We start from the raw sequence: 6,197 nt of genomic DNA on the forward strand, positions 1-6,197 counted from the left end.
CCAGGCTTCCTTAAACCAAGACTCATCTTCTAAGGCTAAGCTTTGGATCCTGAATTTGCATGGGATTCTCCACTCAGCTCCTGCCTTTCAAACTCTCCTCATAAACCTACTCATAAAGTAACCGCCCAGACTGGAACAGGTTAAAGGAATTATAACACACCTATCACTTCACACTGTAGTATTTAGTTTGTTTTGAAAAAAAACAGCTTCACCAAGCAGAAAGGTGCTACAGGGAAGAACACTGCTACAGGGAAGTACTGCAGAAATAACACAGAAATCCTCTTGAGTGCGTCATTATTGACAGCAATACACCTGAATACACCCGCAGGGAACGTGATTAGTGTGCGGGCAGGAATGGGAGCTCAGCTGCTTGCTGCAGGAGCCATGGGCCTCGTGCCCTTCTGCCTCCCAGCACTTTTGCAACTGCAGCATAAAGCCAGATTGTTTTTTCCTTCCCCTTCTTTCTTTTCCTCTTTCTTTCCCCCCTCGTTATACAATCAGCAATTTACAAGTTCAAACTTCAGCAGCAGCATAACTTCCCCCCATCTCTTCCATGCCTCCCCTCTATAGGTCACTTCTGTCCATCCACACAGAACACGTGCCACGAACTCCACTCCTCAGCACTCATCTTCCTTCGCATCCTCTCTTTTTTTTCTTGTTTCTTTATTTTTACACTACATTTTCCTCTTTAATTATTCCCTCTCTGGAATGCTCTCTGATCCTGCACTAAAATGCCAACTCAGACGCACGCCAAGTCTGAGTTTCAGCCAGGCAGTCTCCAATGACAGACTCATGATCTGATCGTCTCCTATTTTGCAGTTATGCAAGGTTTGGATGAATTTAGCTCTGGAGAGTCCTAGTTCTGGAGCTAAACTTCTTATCAGCATTTCACAACTCAGAAAGAGGGAAATGACGATCATTAAGAGACTGGCAGAATGGCTACCCATAAATCCAAGCTGGTCAACAGTGCGTGGGGTTTTTTCTCTCATGTCTCTGCTCAGGTAAGAATTAGCCAACTAGCATTGAAACCCATTCTGGTTTTAGGTTTTTTAAATGATGCTCACGTCTCATTTCAACAACAGCAGTTTAATTCTCCCAGGTTTAAGCTGGGATTGAACAAGACTTGACTAAATACAGATGTTTGTCATTTTTAGATCACCATCACTGTACTTACAAAAATTAATTCAGCAGTGATTTTTCTCTCACCTGCACCTGGCAAAGCAGCAGCCACCGGTAAGGTAGGTTCTGCAGTGTTTTGGGTTCAGTGCTGTTGAGCAGATGGCATTTATTGACAAACCTGCTGCTAAACTGTTTGCATTCCTGGGGCTGTAGGTGCAGCCAGCCCAAAGCACACTCACTACTCATTACGAAAATACTCATTCCCTGGAAAACCATCTGTGTCATTCAGTCATGGCAGAAGCCCAGAAACATCCCATTCCCTCCACCAGCTCCCCAGCACTATTTTTATGCATCCATGCCAGCACTATGTTTCCTGTCTCCTTTCTGAAGCCCTCATCACTCGCCCTACAGTAAACACAGGGCAAGACGAGTGAGACATAAATTGTACATACCATTTCCAGGTTTTTATCCTTACAAATACGAACCAAAGTCCATAGGTGCAAGAGAGTGGCAAAGAGCAAGACTTGCTAGTGGAGCAACCTAAATGACATTGTATAATGTACTGCTTTCATATGAAAGGGGGGAAGGTGGGAGAGAGATGGGTAAGGAGTATTATGAAGAGGTACCAATGTGGTGTGAACACAAGCACAGCCAGCTACCTGGTGTAAGATGTGCTGTCACTCTGGCTGTGGCCTGACAGAGCCACAGAGGCAATGACCAGTGGACAGGTCTTGCATGGCTCCTGAAGAAAGACATGAAACCTCAGCTCAACCTCAGCCCTAAAAACATCAACACTTCCTTATCTCCTCAGGACCAATTTGGCTCTGGGGAGCTGGGAGGTGGGTAAGGTATCACTCCATCACTCCCTAGGAGCTATTTACGTACCTCTCAATTAAATTTCTATGCAACAATTTGCTTAGCTAATTGTTCATCTTTCATGGTGTCATGGCACAACCCCTCCATAAAGACATCCTTAATTGATATGATGAATGCACCTTGCCACTCCACCCTAAGGGGTGGTAGCTTCTACTTCTTTGTCCTTATCTGATTTAAAAGGTGTAGAATTTCACCCAGACACACTCTTACTAACAAAATAAAGTTCCGCATTGCATCAGAAATGTAGATGTGCCCCTTAAGGTGGATAGATGATGGCCCAAATTGGCTTGTCACTGATTTCCCCCTCTCTATACTGGCAAGAACTCCTTTTCCTTCACTAATGGATTCATCAGGCGTCAGATGTCTCAATAGTCTCATACCTGCATAAGTCTTGAAGATGCAGACACAGAAGCATAGAATCATTTAGATTGGAAGAGACCTTTAAGATCATAACAGTCATAACCCTTAACCCAACACTGCCAAGTCCAACACTACAATACGAGATTGACATTGTATATGACCACAGAGGTTGCCTAAAGAGGGGAATCTTCTTAATCATCTCCAGTGCTGTTCTGAACAAGGACCTGAGCAGCCCACTCCCCCCTCAAGACTAGCCCTGCTTTGAGGTCCAGCTGTACCGGGTGACCTCCAGAGGTCCATCCCAAAATACATTTTCATATGCTTCTGTGACCATGGAAATGCACCTATGGTACATTTTATGATTTGGAATAATTCTTTCAAGTATTCCATCATGGCATAATTTGTTGTACGGAATAGGAATTACACAGGCACTCTGTAATTAATGCATTAAACCTAAAGAAGGCACATTTATAAAGCCCTCCGAGGAGATGGTCTGAACAGCAGTGAAAAACTGACTTGTGTTTCTGACTGATCAGCTCTCAGGCTGTACAGACTGTGCTCAGTTTGTTGTGCTGGGCAGACATCAGTGCTGAGGGGTACGATGTGCAGCATCAATGCTGGATACAACCTGGAGCAAGCCAATGCACTGACTGAAGAGGGACATTAGAACTCATATTTGTGCCTGACTAGCACATAGAGTAAAGACAGAGCCACAGTAATGGGAAACACTCAACTCTGGCACTTTTCTGCAAAATTTAGCCTTTCTGAAACAGAATAGAATAAGAGAGTCCCTGCTGGGGGTGGAGGTAGCACAAAATAGCTGCTGCGCTTCAGCTCACACCCTCATGTATTGCGAAATAGCTTCCCTGTTTAGACAAGCCCCAAGAGATGTAGACATTTATAATGCGTATTTAATCTTTCCGTCTATTTTTTTCTTACTGTTTTGATGTTTCCTCAGGTTTTGAAGATTCAAGACTTTTTTCCCCCAGAAACTACAAGTCTTAAGGCAAAAATAAAGGCAGCTAGAAATTGCCTGCTGCCAGTCAGGCTGAAGAGTTTGTAACTTCTTCCAGCACAGGAAATGTTCAATGTTTTAATAGCAGTGACCATGTTGTAATGCATTTATGCCCTTAGGGTTGTAGAAATCCTTCATTCACAACGTTACCCACCCTGGATCATAGGACTGCTAATATCTGTAGTGTCATCATGCTTTTCAACAGCACTGGGAGATAGACAGCTCCACTTGAGAGCCATCCCTGCTTGCCTTCCTTGTTCTGTTTAAACCTGTATCAGGTCTGTCTGGGATGGTGTTAAGTTTTACCCCCAGCAGCCCCCATAGTGCTGTGCTCTATGTTGGCAGCTAGAAGGGTGCTGATAACACACCAGTGTTTTGGCTACTGCTGAGCAATGTTCCACCAAGGCTGCCTTTCCAACATTACACCAGGAGGCTGGGGGGGGGGGCAAGATCTTAGGAGGGGGCAAAGCCAGGACCGCTGGGCGCAGCTGACCAAGGGGGTATTCCAGACCGTGTGCTGTCTGCTCAGCAATGAAGCTGAGAAGAAAGAGGAGGGGAGGGCGTTCATTATTGCATTTGTCTTCTGGAGCAGGTTCAGTTTCATCAGCAGCACACGCAACAGGCTCAGCAAGGGAGGCCAGGCTTTTTCTTTTTACTGATGCTACTTCTGCTGATGAAGTCTGCAAGAGAAAAGTTTTCCAAGGAGCTTTTATTCTGTCTCTGCAACCTGCAAGAGGGGGAGTTTTCCTACAGCATGCAGCGGTACTGTGAGGCCCTTCTGCGCCTCTGCCCGCCTGCAGACACCAATGTCACTGCTCCATGAGAAAACCCATCCAATCAACCTGACAGTGAGCCCTGTTAGATCAACCTATGACAGGCTGAGAGAGCTGGGCTTGTTCAGCTGGAGAAGAGAAGGCTCTGGGGAGACCTTAGAGCAGCTGCAGTGCCTAAATGGGCCAACGAGAAAGCTGGAGAGGGGTTTTGGACAAGGATCTGTAAGGACAGGACAAGAGGAACCTGACAGAGGGGAGGCTGAGATGAGCCATTAGGATGGAGGTTGCCATTAGGATGGAGGTTGCCATTAGGATGGAGGTTGTCATTAGGGTGGAGATTGCCATTAGGGTGGAGGTTCTCATTAGGGTGGAGGTTGCCATTAGGGTGGAGATTGTCCTTAGGATGAAGGTTGCCGTTAGGATGGGGGTTGCCGTTAGGATGGAGGTTGCCGTTAGGATGAAGGTGGCCGTTAGGATGGAGGTTGCCATTAGGATGGAGGTTGCCATTAGGATGAAGGTTGCCGTTAGGATGGAGGTTGCTGTTAGGATGGAGATTGTCCTTAGGATGAAGGTTGCCGTTAGGATGGGGGTTGCCGTTAGGATGGAGGTTGCCGTTAGGATGAAGGTGGCCGTTAGGATGGAGGTTGCCATTAGGATGGAGGTTGCCATTAGGATGAAGGTTGCCGTTAGGATGGAGGTTGCTGTTAGGATGGAGATTGTCCTTAGGATGAAGGTTGCCGTTAGGATGGGGGTTGCCGTTAGGATGGAGGTTGCCGTTAGGATGAAGGTTGCCGTTAGGATGGAGGTTGCCATTAGGATGAAGGTTGCCGTTAGGATGGAGGTTGCTGTTAGGATGGAGGTTGCCATTAGGATGAAGGTTGCCGTTAGGATGGAGGTTGCCGTTAGGATGGAGGTTGCCGTTAGGATGAAGGTGGCCGTTAGGATGGAGGTTGCCGTTAGGATGAAGGTTGCCGTTAGGATGAAGGTTGCCGTTAGGATGGAGGTTGCCATTAGGATGAAGGTTGCCGTTAGGATGAAGGTTGCCGTTAGGATGGAGGTTGCCGTTAGGATGGAGGTTGCCATTAGGATGAAGGTTGCCGTTAGGATGGAGGTTGCCATTAGGATGAAGGTTGCCGTTAGGATGGAGGTTGCCGTTAGGATGAAGGTTGCCGTTAGGATGGAGGTTGCCATTAGGATGAAGGTTGCCATTAGGATGAAGGTTGCCGTTAGTATGAAGGTTGCCGTTAGGGTGGAGGTTGCCGTTAGGATGGAGGTTGCCATTAGGATGGAGGTTGCCATTAGGATGAAGGTTGCCATTAGGATGAAGGTTGCCGTTAGTATGAAGGTTGCCGTTAGGGTGGAGGTTGCCATTAGGATGAAGGTTGCCATTAGGATGAAGGTTGCCGTTAGTATGAAGGTTGCCGTTAGGGTGGAGGTTGCCGTTAGGATGAAGGTTGCCATTAGGATGAAGGTTGCCATTAGGATGAAGGTTGCCGTTAGTATGAAGGTTGCCGTTAGGATGAAGGTTGCCGTTAGGATGGAGGTTGCCATTAGGATGAAGGTTGCCATTAGGATGAAGGTTGCCGTTAGTATGAAGGTTGCCGTTAGGGTGGAGGTTGCCGTTAGGATGAAGGTTGTCCATAGGAGCCATGGCTGCCCCATCCCCGGCACTGCCCGGGTCGGACGGGGATCGGACCGACTCGGCCCAGCCCGCAGCTCTCGCACCGCCAACCGCCCTCTGACGTCACCCGTGACGGAGGAGCCCCACGGGCACGCGGCGGCACCGCGCGGTTTCCCGGCCCGCGGGGGGGGGGGGGGGGGTGAGGGGGCAGCGGCGGGAGCGGGGCGGGCACGCGGGGCGGGGCGTGGGGCGGGCGCGCCGGTCACCTGACGCCGCCGCCGCCACCGCGGCCGCCGCCATTTTGTCTGGTAGTGTGAATGTGAAAGGGAAAGCCGGGGCGCAGCCCGCAGGACGAGCAGGGCCGGGCAGGCCGGGCCGGCGGCGGGAGTAAGGGGCGCCGCTGCGTCGGGGAGGCAGTGCGGGTTGTGTGGGT

This window comes from Pezoporus flaviventris, unplaced genomic scaffold (genome assembly GCF_033815535.1).
Source record: "Pezoporus flaviventris isolate CSIRO_AGI_PZ_B2104156 unplaced genomic scaffold, CSIRO_AGI_Pfla_v1 ptg000005l, whole genome shotgun sequence".
NCBI lineage: Eukaryota > Metazoa > Chordata > Aves > Psittaciformes > Psittacidae > Pezoporus > Pezoporus flaviventris.